This window comes from Arachis hypogaea, chromosome 5, assembly GCF_003086295.3.
Source record: "Arachis hypogaea cultivar Tifrunner chromosome 5, arahy.Tifrunner.gnm2.J5K5, whole genome shotgun sequence".
Classification (NCBI taxonomy): Eukaryota; Viridiplantae; Streptophyta; class Magnoliopsida; order Fabales; family Fabaceae; genus Arachis; species Arachis hypogaea.
The window spans coordinates 85,075,303-85,090,174 of record NC_092040.1 but is presented as its reverse complement, the minus strand read 5'-3'; the positions used below and the strand labels follow the sequence as shown (position 1 = coordinate 85,090,174).

General features: G+C 41.3%; 1 non-coding gene across 1 annotated transcript; it reads left to right on the top strand.

The window, feature by feature from the left end:
* The first annotated feature begins 14,114 nt into the window (after positions 1-14,114).
* On the top strand, positions 14,115-14,222 carry LOC112804289 (small nucleolar RNA R71). The gene has a single exon (XR_003202903.1). It is a non-coding gene; the product is annotated as a small nucleolar RNA R71 (small nucleolar RNA).
* Positions 14,223-14,872: the final 650 nt, after the last annotated feature.

The following is a 14,872-nucleotide window of genomic DNA, read 5'->3' as shown; positions in this document are numbered from 1 at the left end:
TGTGCTGGATGATGGCACTGCATTCTTCGGTTAGTACCATAGTCTCGTTGTTCTTCCAGCTTCTCTTCTTGGTCATCAACTCCTTCAAGAACTTGGCATAGAGCGGCATTTGCTCTATTGCTTCAGCAAAGGGTATGTTAATCTGTAATTTCTTGAATATTTCTAAGAATCTTGAGAATTGGCTGTCCTCTCCCTTCTTCTTCAATTGCTAAGGGCATGGGGCTTTTGGAAAGTATGGCTTCAGCACTTCTCCTTCTTGATGTGAATTGGGAGTGGAAACTTGAACTTCATCTTGTCCCTTTTCCTTTTCATCCAAGTTATTCTCTTGTGATTTTTCGGAGGTCTCCTTCAATTCCTTCCCACTTCTGAGGGTGATAGCCTGAAACTCCTCCCTTGGGGTTGAATTAGTGTTACTGTGAATGTTGTGGCTAGGGACTTGCTTGAATAAGTAGCCAATTTGTGTTTCAAGTTTCTTGATGGCAGCATCTTGATTCTGCATATTGGATCGCACTTCTTTCCGGAAGGCCTTACTGTCTTAAACTTTCTTGTATATGCCTTCAAGTAAAGTCTCGATTCTGGAGAGTCTATCTTCGGTTGGTGATGGTGGGTTGAGGTTAGGAGGTTGAGAGTGGTCATATTGGGTTTGATATGGATGTTGAGAAGGGTGATTAGGTGGGTGTTGGTATGGTCTCTGTGTTGAGTGTTGGTAGGTTGCATTGTTATTGGGATTGTGGTTATGGCGTCTCTGGTCTTGGCCTTGGTCTTGTTGATTTCCCCACCCAAAATTAGGGTGGTTCCTCCAACCAGAATTATAAGTTTTGGAGTATGGATCATGGGTCTGCCTGGGTGAGTTCCCAACATAGTTGGCTTATTCCCAGTCACCTTCTTCTCCTATATTCACTCCTTCTTGAGCTGGTGATGAAGTGATGACTGCTGCAACTTGGGTCTCTTCCATCTTCTTAGTAAGATCGGCTAACAGCTTGGTGATCATCTTATTTTGAGCCAGCAGTGCATCCATATGGTTAAGCTCCATCACTCCTCAAGTGTTGCTCCTTTCAGAAGCATAGAAGTAGTCATTCTCAGCTACAGTCTCAATGACATCTATGGCTTCTTCAATAGGTTTCTTCTTGTTTAGAGACTCCCCTGTTGAATGGTCTACGACTTTCTTTGATTCATAAGAAAGACCTTCATAGAAAATGTGCAGTTGAACCCATTCATTGAACATGTCTGGTGGGCACCTTCTTGTTAAGTCCTTAAACCTCTCCAATGTCTCATAGAGAGTTTCACCATCTTGTTGCCTGAAGGTTTGTACCTCAGCTTTCAACCTTTGATTCTTTGAGGGGGGTAGAAACTTGCCAAGAATTTGTGCACCACATCTTCCCAATTTGTTAAACTCTCCTTCGGGAAAGATTCCAGCCATTTAGATGCTTTGTCCCTGAGTGAAAAGGGGAACAAAAGCAGTCTATAGACATCAGGATGAACACCATTAGAGTTCACAGTGTCAGATATTCTTAGGAAGGTGGTTAGATGTTGATTGGGGTCTTCTTGGGCGCTTCTTCCGAATGAACAGTTGTTCTGAACATGGCTGATGAGCTAGGATTTTAATTCAAAGTTATTAGCATGTATGGTTGGCTTTTGGATGCTACTTCCACAATTTCCTGGGTTTGGATTGATGTATGAGCCTAGAACCCTTCTTTCTGGCCCAGCATGATTCTCAGGGCCTTCTCTGGCATGGTTGTGAGCTTCTCCTTCATGGTTGTTTTCCAGGTTCTCCTCCATGTTTGTTTCAAAGTACTCCTCCTCTTCCTCAGCACCAACAACTATTTTCCCTCTTACTTCCCTCCTTTTTTTAAGGAATGTCCTCTTAGATTCAGAATCAAAGGAAGTTGCAGCTTCGGTTCTTCTCCCTGTCATACAACTAACAAAGCACACAGCAAGAAAGAAAATAAAGAAATTATTCTTGTTAGAGTGGCTGTTAGTGTGAGTGGTGTAATTTATCAAACAGTTAGTGGATTAGTGAATAAAATTGTAGATAACAACAAAAAGAAAACAAAGAGGGGAGAGGGGAGAAGGGAAGAAAATAACTGAAAATGAAGGTAAATGACTAGATAAAATAAACAAGCAAAAGAAAAATGCTCAATCTAGTGATCTTCCAACTTAATCATTGTCGATACAAAATCAATCCCCAGCAACGGCGCCATAAACTTGATGCACGAAAACTTGTCTCTCAACAAATTTCCCTTCGATAAGTATACCGAATTATCATCAAGTAAAAACTCACAATAGAGTGAGGTCGAATCCCACAGGGATTAATTGGTCAAGCAACTTTAATTGGAAGAATGTTCTAGTTGAGCTAAGTAGAAATTAAGTTGAGAAATTCAGAAAATTAAATGGCGAGAAAGTAAATTGCAGAAAGTAAATTGCAGAATCTTAAATGGGGATTTGGGGAGATGAACATGAAAATAAATTGCAGAAAGTAAAGAGAATGGGTAAAATCAGAAATGAGGGATTCATTGGGCTTAGGAGATGTTGTATTCTCTAGATCAAGTTCATTCTCATCTCTTCCTCAATCAATGCATTCATTGATCTCCTTGGCAATCTTAGGTGATTGGATCCCAATTCCTTGGCAACCCAATCTCTCTAAGCTTGAACAATTGTCCAATTCCTTGATTTAATTGCTCATGGGAAGAGATGAAGTATGGTCACTGATTATACCACATGTATTTCCAAAACAAAGCGTTGGGAGGATTATATGTCACTATATCCGTCCAAACCCCAATTTGGTCTAACATGAGAAAGTATTTCTAGCATGATCTCCTCATCCCTTTTTCGAGGCTCAGAGGAGATCCAATTATGGAGAGTTTCTTTTCCAAGACAACTAACCAATTGATTTAAGATCGAAAGCTTTCTAGTAAATCAAGAGAAAAGAAAGAGGAAGAAGAATGAAAACTATAATTGATCCATCAAATTACAACAGAGGTCCCTAACCCAATGAAAAGGGGTTTAGTTGTTCATAGCTCTGGAAATGGAAGATGATAGAGAAGAGTACATTCTAAAGCAAACTAAAAATTACAGGAAAAGTAAATATACAGAGTGTAATTCTCCAAAATGCCAAGCTCCTTTCTAGTTAAAAACTACTCCTATATATACTACTCTTCTTGATCTTCTAGTCAGCTCTTCAAGTCTTAGATATGCGCCTTTGATCTTGAGTTGAAGTAGTTACAATATTCAGTGGGCTTAGCTTTGCTTGCAAAAAAAGTGCGAGTCAGGCATTGGTGGACGTTAGTTAGGACGTTAGTGGTGTTAACGTTATGTGAAAATGTGGGTTCAAGAACGTTAGTGACGATCACCTTTTTCACTAACGCTCCAAACCAAATTGATCCACGTTAACTTCAACGTTAGTTGCACTAATGTGACCATTAACGTTGCCTCTTAGTCCTTCGCAGATGTTATTGGCATTCACCTTTACCAATAACGTTGCTTCTCAATCTTTCACAAACGTTATTTGCATTAACCTTTACCAATAACGTTACTCTTTGCTTCCTTTCCCCACGTTAGTGATCCACGTTAGTGTAACTAACGTGGCCCTTAACGTGTGCATGCCCAAGCTTTTGAGAGCGTTAGTGACACTTACCTTTGTCACTAACACTTCAAATGCCCCTTCTTCCCATGTTAGTGCCTCACGTTAATTGCATTAACGTGACCACTAACGTGGTGGTGATTGCCATCTCCAACGTTAATGACAAAGGTGAGTGTCACTAACGTTGGCCTATCATTCCTTGCTCCACGTTACCCTTCATGTTAGTGGTCTTAACGTGACTACTAACATAGGCAATATTGGCTTAGTCCAACGTTAGTGACAAGGTAAGTGTCACTAACATTGGCGATTACTTTCTCCTCCCACGTTAGAGTTCACGTTAATTGGATTAACGTGACTCTTAACGTGGCTAAGTGTGCACTTTTTGGAATGTTAGTGGTATTCACTTTTACCACTAACAGTGGAACTCCCCTCTTCCTCCACATTAGCTACCACGTTAATGTAATTAACATGGCACCTAACGTGGGCTATGATGGCTTCGAAGGCGTTATTGGTGATCACTTTTTCCATTAACGCTGCAAGCTTTTTCCCATTCCACGTTAGTGGTCACGTTAATTAGATTAACGTGGCTGCTAACGTGGCTCTTCCTTGCTTCCTTTGTCCTGAAATCAAGCAAATAAAGTGCATCAAAGCTCTATTCCAAGTCATGAGATCATGCATTATCCATTTTATCATTCAATTCCTGTATAATTGTCATGAAATCATGTAAAGTTCACAATGTTTTCTTGAATCAAGATGTAAGTGTATATCTACCCAAAACTTGCTTATTTACTAAGAAATTGCATGAAACTACCCTAAAACAGTAAAGAAAAGGTCAGTGAAACTGGCCAAGATGCCCTGGCATCAGGATATCTTAGTAAAGGTTGAAGGCCTTTACATCCCTGCTGACTTCATAATCCTAGACACTGGAAAGGATGAGGATGAATCTATCATCCTTGGAAGGCCCTTCCTAGTCACAGCAAGGGTTGTGATTGATGTGGACAGAGGAGAGTTAGTCCTTCAATTGAATGAGGACTACCGTGTGTTTAAGGCTCAAGGATCTTCTTCTGTAAACATAGAGAGGAATAATGAAAAGCTTCATCCAATTCTCTCCATACAGAGTCAAGCAGAGCCCCCACATTCAAACTCTAAGTTTGGTGTTGGGAGGCCATAGTCATACTTTGAGTATCTGTGAAGCTCTGTAAGAGCTTACTGTGAAGCTATTGACATTAAAGAAGCGCTTATTAGGAGGCAAACCAATCTTATTTATCTATGTTAATTACTTTTTCATTTCATTTTCTATTGTTAGTTTATATTTTCTTTAGGTTGATGATCATGTGGAGTCACAAAAACAGCTGCAGAATTAAAGCGGAATCAAAAATAGCATAAAAAAATAGCACACCCTGGAGGACAGGCTTACTGGCGTTTAAACGCCAATAAGGATAGGAGAATGGGCATTTAACGCCCAGTCTGGCAGCATTCTGGGCGTTAAACGCCAGAATTGGCAGACAGACTGGCATTTAACGCCAGAAAAGGGTGTCTGGCTGGCGTTAAGCGCCAGTAAGGATAGCAGAATGGGCGTTTAACGCCCATTCTGGCAGCATTCTCGGCGTTAAAAGCCTAAATTGGCAGACAGACTAGCATTTAACGCCAGAAAAGGGTGTCTAGCTGGTGTTACACAACAGAAAAGGGCATCACCCTAGCGTTTAATGCCAGGAAAGGCAGCAAACTGGCCTTTAAATGCTAGAAAGGGCTGTCCAAGGGTGTTTAAACGCCAAAAAGGTGCAGGGACTAGAATTTCTTGACACCTCAGGATCTGTGGACCCCACAGGATCCTCACCTACCCCAACTCACTCTCTCTCCTCTTCACACATTTCCATAACACTCTTTTCCAAACACCATTCACCTATCAAGTCCTACCCTCTTCCCCATAATCTCTTCACCACTCACATCCATCCACTATTCCCCAAAAACCCATCATAAAACCCCACCTACCTCCCCAATTAAATTCAAAACATTTCTCTGCCAAACCCACCCCGTTCTTACACGAATTCCCTCTCTCTCTTGCCCTATAAATACCCCTCCTTACCACCTTCAATTTCACACATCATAAACACTTAAACCCCCTGGCCAAATTCAAAATACCCCTCTATCTCCTCCATTTCTTCTTCTTCTCGTCCTTTCTTTCTTCTTTTGCTCGAGGACGAGCAAACCTTTTAATTTTGGTGTGGGAAAAAGCTCTGGTTTTTGTTTTTCTATAACCATTAATGGCACCTAAGGCCGGAGAAACCTCTATAAAGAGGAAAGACAAGGCAGTTGCTTCCACCTCTGAGTCATGGGAGATGGAAAAATTCATCTTAAAGGTCCATCAAGACACTTCTATGAAGTTGTGGCCAAGAAAAGGGTGATCCTCGAGGTCTCCTTTATGCTAAAAAAGAGTGAATATCCGGAGATCTGACGTGAGGTTTGGAGAAGAGGTTGGGAAGCTCTCACCAACCCCATCCAACAAGTCAAAATCTTAATAGTTCAAGAGTTCTATGCTAATGTATGGATCACTAAGAGCCATGATCAAATTGTGAACCCGAACCCAAAGAATTGGCTCACAATGGTTCGGGGAAAATACTTGGATTTCAGTCCAAAAACTGTGAGGTTGGCATTCAACTTGCCAATGATGCAAGGAGACCCTCATCCTTTCATTAGAAAGGTTAACTTTGATCAAATGTTAGACCAAGTCCTCACAGACATTGGTGTGGAAGGAGCACCATAGAAGAGACAATCAAAAGGCAAGCCAGTTCAATTGAGAAGGCCTGACATCAAACCCGTTGCTAGAGGATGGTTAGAGTTCATCCAACGCTCTATCATTCCTACTAGCAACCGGTCCAAAGTAACTGTGGATCGGGCTATCATGATCCATAGTATCATGATTGGAGAGGAAATGGAAGTTCATGAGATCATACCTCTAGAACTATACAAGGTGGCTGACAAGCCCTCTACTTTGGCAATGTTAGCCTTTCCTTATCTCATCTGTCACCTATGCAATTCAGCTGGAATTGCCACAGAGGAAGACATCCTCAGTGAAGAGGACAAGCCCATCACTAAAAAAAGGATGGAGCAAAGAAGAGAGCCCGCTCATGGACCTCAACAAGAGCATGAGGAAATTCCTCATCAAGAAATCCCTGAGATGCCTCAAGGAATACACTTTCCTCCACAAAGCTATTGGGAGCAACTCAACACCTCTTTAGGAGATTTGAGTTCCAACATGGAGCAACTAAGGATTGAGCACCAATAGCACTCCATTATCCTCCATGAAATCAGAGCGGACCAAAGAGCCATGAGGGAGGAGCAACAAAGGCAAGGAAGAGATATTGAGGAGCTCAAGCACTCCATAGGATCTTCAAGAGGAAGAACTAGCCGCCGTCACTAAGGTGGACCCGTTCTTTAATCTCCTTGTTCTTATTTTTCTGTTTTTTGTTTCCTATGTTTTATGTTTTGTCTGTGTTTTTGTCTTTATTACATGATCATTACTGTTTAGAGTCTATGTCTTAAAGCTATGAATGATTCCATGAATCTCGCACCTTTCTTAAATGAAAAATGTTTTTATTTGCAAAAGAACAAGAAGTGCATGAATTTCAAAATTTATCTTGAAATTAGTTTAATTATTTTGATGTAGTGGCAATACTTATTGCTTTCTAAATGTATACTTAAACAGTGCATGTTTGAAATTGGAATGAAGAAAAGTTGACTCTTGAAAGAATAATGAAAAAGGATACATGTTATTGGTGATCTGAAAAATCATAAAACTGATTCTTGAAGCAAGAAAAAACAGTGAAAAGCAAACGCTAAAAAAAAGCAAGCAGAAAAAGCCAGTACCCCTTTAAACTAAAAGGCAAGGGTAAAGAGGATCCAAGGCATTGAGCATCAGTGGATAGGAGGGCCCAAAAAGGAATAAAATCCTGTCCTGAGCGGCTAAATCAAGCTGTCCCTAACCATGTGCTTGTGTCATGAAGGTTTAAGTGAAAAGCTTGAGACTGAGTGGTAAAAGTCGTGATCCCAAGCAAAAGAGTGTGCTTAAGAACTCTAGGCACCTCTAACTGGGGACTCTAGCAAAGCTGAGTAACAATCTGAAAAGGTTCACCCAGTTACGTGTCCGTGGCATTTATGTATCCGGTGGTAATACTGGAAAATAGAATGCTAAGGGTCACGGCCAAGACTCATAAAGTAGCTGTGTTCAAGAATAAAAAAGAACTTAACTAGGAAAATCAATAACATTATCTGTATTTTTGAGTTCTGGTGCACGAAATTGTGATCTCTTCTTTTCACAACTCAAATAATCCCTGGTGATGAATCCAAAAACTTGGTGTTCAATACCATGGCATAGACACAACTTCGCACAACTAACCAGCAAGTGTACTGGGTCGTCCAAGTAATAAACCTTACGCGAGTAAGGGTCGATCCCACAGAGATTGTTGGTATGAAGCAAGCTATGGTCACCTTGTAAATCTTAGTCAGGCAAACTCAAATGGTTATGGATGATGAATAAAACATAAAGATAAAGATAGAGATACTTATGTAATTCATTGGTGGGAATTTCAGATAAGCGTATGGAGATGCTTTGTCCCTTCCGTCTCTCTGCTTTCCTACTGTCTTCATCCAATCCTTCTTACTCCTTTCCATGGCAAGCTGTATGTAGGGTTTCACCGTTGTCAGTGGCTACCTCCCATCCTCTCAGTGAAAATGTTCAACGCACCCTGTCACGGCACGGCTATTCAGCTGTCGGTTCTCGATCATATCGGAATAGAATCCAGTGATTCTTTTGCGTCTATCACTAACGCCCCACAATCGCGAGTTTGAAGCTCGTCACAGTCATTCAATCATTGAATCCTACTCAGAATACCACAGACAAGGTTTAGACCTTCCGGATTCTCTTGAATGCCGCCATCAATTCTAGCTTATACCACGATTCCGATTAAGGGATCCAAGAGATAAACATTCAAGCCTTGTTTGCTTGTAGAACAGAAGTGGTTGTCAGGCACTCGTTCATAAGTGAGAATGATGATGAGTGTCACATAATCATCACATTCATTATGTTCTTGGGTGCAAATGAATATCTTAGAACAAGAATAGGCTGAATTGAATAGAAGAACAATAGTAATTGCATTAATACTCGAGGTACAGCAGAGCTCCACACCTTAATCTATGGTGTGTAGAAACTCCACCGTTGACAATACATAAGTGATAATAGTGATCATTGGCTTCGGCCCCAGAGAGGGAACCAGAAGAGCCAAGATCTGATCTAAGAACTAGATGTCCAAAGATGAAAATACAATAGCAAAAGGTCTTATTTATAAAGAACTAGTAGCCTAAGGTTTACAGAAATGAGTAAATGACAGAAAAATCCACTTCCGGGCCCACTTGGTGTGTGCTTGGGCTGAGCATTGAAGCATTTTCGTGTAGAGACTCTTCTTGGAGTTAAACGCCAGCTTTTGTGCCAGTTTGGGCGTTTAACTCCCATTCTTGTGCCAGTTCCGGCGTTAAACGCCGGGCAGTTTTGAGCTGATTTGGAACGCCGGTTTGGGCAATCAAATCTCGGGCAAAGTATGGACTATTATACATTGCTGGAAAGCCCAGGATGTCTACTTTCCAACGCCGTTGAGAGCGCGCTAATTGAGCTTCTGTAGCTCCAGAAAATTCATTTCGAGTGCAGGGAGGTCAGAATCCAACAACATCTGCAGTCCTTTTCAGCCTCTGAATAAGATTTTTGCTCAGGTCCCTCAATTTCAGCCAGAAAATACCTGAAATCACAGAAAAACACACAAACTCATAGTAAAGTCCAGAAAAGTGAATTTTAACTAAAAACTAATAAAAATATACTAAAAACTAACTATAACATACTAAAAACATACTAAAAACAATGCCAAAAAGCGTACAAATTATCCGCTCATCACAACAACAAAGTTAAATTGTTGCTTGTCCTTAAGCAACTGAAAATCAAATAAGATAAAAAGAAGAGAATATACAATGAATTCGAAAAACATCTATGAAGATCAGTATTAATTAGATGAGCGGGGCTTTTAGCTTTTTGCCTTTGAACAGTTTTGGCATCTCACTCTATCCTTTGAAATTCAGAATGATTGGCTTCTTTAGGAACTCAGAATCCAGATAGTGTTATTGATTCTCCTAGTTGAGTATGATGATTCTTGAACATAGCTACTTATTGAGTCTTGGCCGTGGCCCAAAGCACTCTGTCTTCCAGTATTACCACCGGATACATACATGCCACAGACACATAATTGGGTGAACCTTTTCAGATTGTGACTCAGCTTTGCTAGAGTCCCCAATTAGAGGTGTCCAGGGTTCTTAAGCACACTCTTTTTGCCTTGGATCACAACTTTATTTCTTTCTTTTTCTCTCTTTTTTTTCGTTTTCTTTTCTTCTCTTTTTTTTGTATTCACTACTTTTTCTTGCTTCAAGAATCATTTTTATGATTTTTCAGATCCTCGGTAACATGTCTCCTTTTTCATCATTCTTTCAAGAGCCAACATTCATGAACCATAAATTCAAAAGACATATGCACTGTTTAAGCATACATTCAGAGAACAAAAGTATTGCCACCACATCAAAATAATTAATCTGTTATAAAATTCAAAATTCATGCAATTCTTATCTTTTTCAATTAAGAACATTTTTCATTCAAGAAAGGTGATGGATTCATAGGACATTCATAACTTTAAGGCACAGACACTAAGACACTAATGATCACAAGACACAAACATAGATAAACATAAGCATGATTTTTCGAAAAACAGAAAATAAAGAACAAGGAAATTAAAGAACGGGTCCACCTCAGTGATGGCGGCTTGTTCTTCCTCATGAAGATCTTATGGAGTGCTTGAGCTCCTCAATGTCTCTTCCTTGCCTTTGTTGCTCCTCTCTCATGATTCTTTGGTCTTCTCTAACTTCATGGAGGAGGATGGAGTGTTCTTGGTGCTCCACCCTTAGTTGTCCCATGTTGGAACTCAATTCTCCTAGGGAGGTGTTCAGTTGCTCCCAATAGTTTTGTGGAGGAAAGTGCATCCCTTGAGGCATCTCAGGGATTTGATGATGAGAGGGGTCTCTTGTTTGCTCCATCCTCTTCTTAGTGATGGGTTTGTCCTCATCAATGGGGATGTCTCCCTCTATGTCAACTCCAACTGAATAAGAGAGGTGACAAATGAGATGAGGAAAGGCTAACCTTGCCAAGGTAGAGGACTTGTCCGCCACCTTATAAAGTTCTTGGGATATAACCTCATGAACTTCTATTTCTTCTCCAATCATGATGCTATGAATCATGATAGCCCGGTCTATAGTAACTTCGGACCGGTTGCTAGTGGGAATGATTGAGCGTTGGATAAACTCCAACCATCCCCTAGCCACAGGCTTGAGGTCATGCCTTCTCAGTTGAACCGGCTTTCCTCTTGAATCACTCTTCCATTGGGCGCCCTCTTCACAAATGACTGTGAGGACTTGGTCCAACCTTTGATCAAAGTTGACCCTTCTAGTGTAGAGATGTTCATCTCCTTGCATCATGGGCAAGTTGAATGCCAACCTTACATTTTCCGGACTAAAATCCAAGTATTTCCCCCGAGCCATAGTAAGCCAATTATTTGGGTCTGGGTTCACACTTTGATCATGGTTCTTGGTGATCCATGCATTGGCATAGAACTATTGAACCATTAAGATTCCGACTTGTTGAATGGGGTTGGTAAGAACTTCCCAACCTCTTCTTCGGATCTCATGTCGGATCTCCGGATATTCACTCTTTTTGAGTTTAAAGGGGACCTCGGGGATCACCTTCTTCAAGGCCACAACTTCATAGAAGTGATTTTGATGCACCCTTGAGATGAATCTCTCCATCTCCCATGACTCGGAGGTGGAAGCTTTTGCCTTCCCTTTCCTCTTTCTAGAGGTTTCTCCGGCCTTGGATGCCATAAATGGTTATGGAAAAACAAAAAGAAATGCTTTTACCACACCAAACTTAAAAGGTTTGCTCGTCCTCGAGCAAAAGAAGAAAGAAGAGAGTAGAAGAAGAAGAAATGAAGGAGATGGAAATGGCTATGTTGTTCGGCCAAAGGGGGAGAAGGGGTGTTTAGATTGTGTGAAAATGAAGGAGTGAAGATGGGTTTATATAGGAGTGGGGAGAGTGGTAGGGTTCGGTCATGTATGGGTGGGTTTGGGAGGGAAAATGGTTTGAATTTGAATGGTGAAGTAGGTAGGGTTTTATGAAGGATGGATGTGAGTGGTGAAGAGAAAGATGGGATTTTTGGGTGAGGGGTTTTTAGGGGAAGAGGTGTTGAGGTGATTGGTGAATGGGTGAAGAAGAGAGAGAGTGGTGGGGTAGGTGGGGATCCTGTGGGGTCCACAGATCCTGAGGTGTCAAGGAAAAGTCATCCCTGCACCAAGTGGCGAGCAAAATTGCTCTTCATGCCAATTCTGGCGTTAAACGCCGGGCTGGTGCCCATTTCTGGCGTTTAACGCCAAGTTCTTGCCCTTTTCTGGCGTTTAACGCCAGTCTGGTGCCCTTTTCTGGCGTTAAATGCTCAGAATGGTGCCAGACTGGGCGTTAAACGCCCATCTGCTAGCCTTACTGGCGTTTAAACGCCAGCAAGTTCTTCCTCCAGGGTGTGCTGTTTTTCTTTCTGTCTTTCTTTCTGTTTTTGCTTTTTCATTTGATTTTGTGACTTCTCATGATCATCAACCTACAGAAAATATAAAATAACAAAAGAGAATAGATAAATATAATAAGATTGGGTTGCCTCCCAACAAGCGCTTCTTTAATGTCATTAGCTTGACAGTGGGCTCTCATGGAGCCTCACAAATACTCAGAGCAATGTTGGAACCTCCCAACACCAAACTTAGAGTTTGAATGTGGGGGTTCAACACCAAACTTAGAATTTGGTTGTGGCCTCCCAACACCAAACTTAGAGTTTGACTGTGGGGGCTCTGTTTGACTCTGTTTTGAGAGAAGCTCTTTATGCTTCCTCTCCATGGTGATAGAGGGATATCCTTGAGCCTTAAACACAAAGGATTCTTCATTCACTTGAATGATCAATTCTCCTCTATCCACATCAATCACAGCCTTTGCTGTGGCTAGGAAGGGTCTGCCAAGGATGATGGACTCATCCATGCACTTCCCAGTCTCTAGGACTATGAAATCAGCAGGGATGTAATGGTCTTCAACTTTCACCAAAACATCCTCTACAAGTCCATAAGCTTGTTTTCTTGAATTGTCTGCCATCTCTAGTGAGATTTTTGCAGCTTGCACCTCAAAGATCCCTAGCTTCTCCATTATAGAGAGAAGCATGAGGTTTACACTTGACCCTAGGTCACACAAGGCCTTCTTGAAGGTCATGGTGCCTATGGCACAAGGTATTGAGAACTTCCCAGGATCTTGTCTCTTTTGAGGTAGTTTCTGCCTAGACAAGTCATCCAGTTCTTTGGTGAGCAAAGGGGGTTCATCCTCCCAAGTCTCATTACCAAATAACTTGTCATTTAGCTTCATGATTGCTCCAAGGTATTTAGCAACTTGCTCTTCAGTGACATACTCATCCTCTTCAGAGGAAGAATACTCATCAGAGCTCATGAATGGCAGAAGTAAATCCAATGGGATCTCTATGGTCTCAGTGTGAGCCTCAGATTCCCATGGTTCCTCATTGGGGAACTCATTGGAGGCCAGTGGACGTCCATTGAGGTCTTTCTCAGTGGCATTCACTGCCTCTCCCTCCTCTCCAAATTCGGCCATGTTGATGGCCTTGCACTCTCCTTTTGGATTTTCTTCTGTGTTGCTTGGAAGAGTACTAGGAGGGAGTTCAGTAATTTTCTTGCTCAGCTGACCCACTTGTGCCTCCAAGTTTCTAATGGAGGACCTTGTTTCAGTCATGAAACTTTGAGTGGTTTTGATTAGATCAGAGACCATGGTTGCTAAGTCAGAGGTGTTCTGCTTAGAACTCTCTGTCTGTTGCTGAGAAGATGATGGAAAAGGCATGCCATTGCTAAACCTGTTTCTTCCACCATTATTGTTGTTGAAACCTTGTTGAGGTCTCTGTTGATCCTTCCATGAGAGATTTGGATGATTTCTCCATGAAGGATTATAGGTGTTTCCATAGGGTTCTCCCATGTAATTCACCTCTTCCATTGAAGGGTTCTCAGGATCATAAGCTTCTTCTTCAGATGAAGCTTCCTTAGTACTGCTTGGTGCATTTTGCATTCCAGACAGACTTTGAGAAATCATATTGACTTGCTGAGTCAATATCTTGTTCTGAGCCAATATGGCATTCAGAGTATCAATCTCAAGAACTCCTTTCTTCTGATTTGTCCCATTGTTCACAGGATTCCTTTCAGAAGTGTACATGAATTGGTTATTTGCAACCATTTCAATTAGTTCTTGAGCCTCTGTAGGCATCTTCTTCAGATAAAGAGATCCTCCAGCAGAGCTATCCAAAGACATCTTGGACAGTTCAGACAGACCATCATAGAAAATACCTATGATGCTCCATTCAGAAAGCATATCAGAGGGACACTTTCTGATTAATTGTTTGTATCTTTCCCAAGCTTCATAGAGGGATTCTCCTTCCTTCTGTCTGAAGGTTTGGACTTCCACTCTAAGCTTACTCAATTTTTGAGGTGGAAAGAACTTTGCCAAGAAGGCATTGACTAGCTTTTCCCAAGAGTTCAGGCTTTCTTTAGGTTGTGAGTCCAACCATATTCTAGCTCTGTCTCTTACAGCAAAAGGGAATAGCATAAGTCTGTAGACCTCAGGGTCAACCCCATTAGTCTTGACAGTGTCACAGATTTGCAAGAATTCAGCTAAAAACTGATGAGGATCTTCCAATGGAAGTCCATGGAACTTGCAATTCTGTTGCATTAGAGAAACTAATTGAGGCTTAAGCTCAAAATTGTTTGCTCCAATGGTAGGGATAGAGATGCTTCTCCCATAGAAGTCGGGAGTAGGTGCAGTAAAGTCACCCAGCACCTGGGCATTGTTGTTGTTTTCGGCTGCCATGGGTTCTTCTTCTTTAAAGATTTCTATTAGGTCCTCTACAGAGAGTTGTGCCTTAGCTTCTCTTAGCTTTCGCTTCAAGGTCCTTTCAGGTTCAGGATCAGCCTCAACAAGAATGCTTTTGTCTTTGCTCTTGCTCATATGAAAGAGAAGAGAACAAGAAAATATGGAATCCTCTATGTCACAGTATAGAGATTCCTTGAGGTGTCAGAGGAAAAGAAAAATGGAAGGAAGAGTTAGAAAATTCGAACTTATCAAGA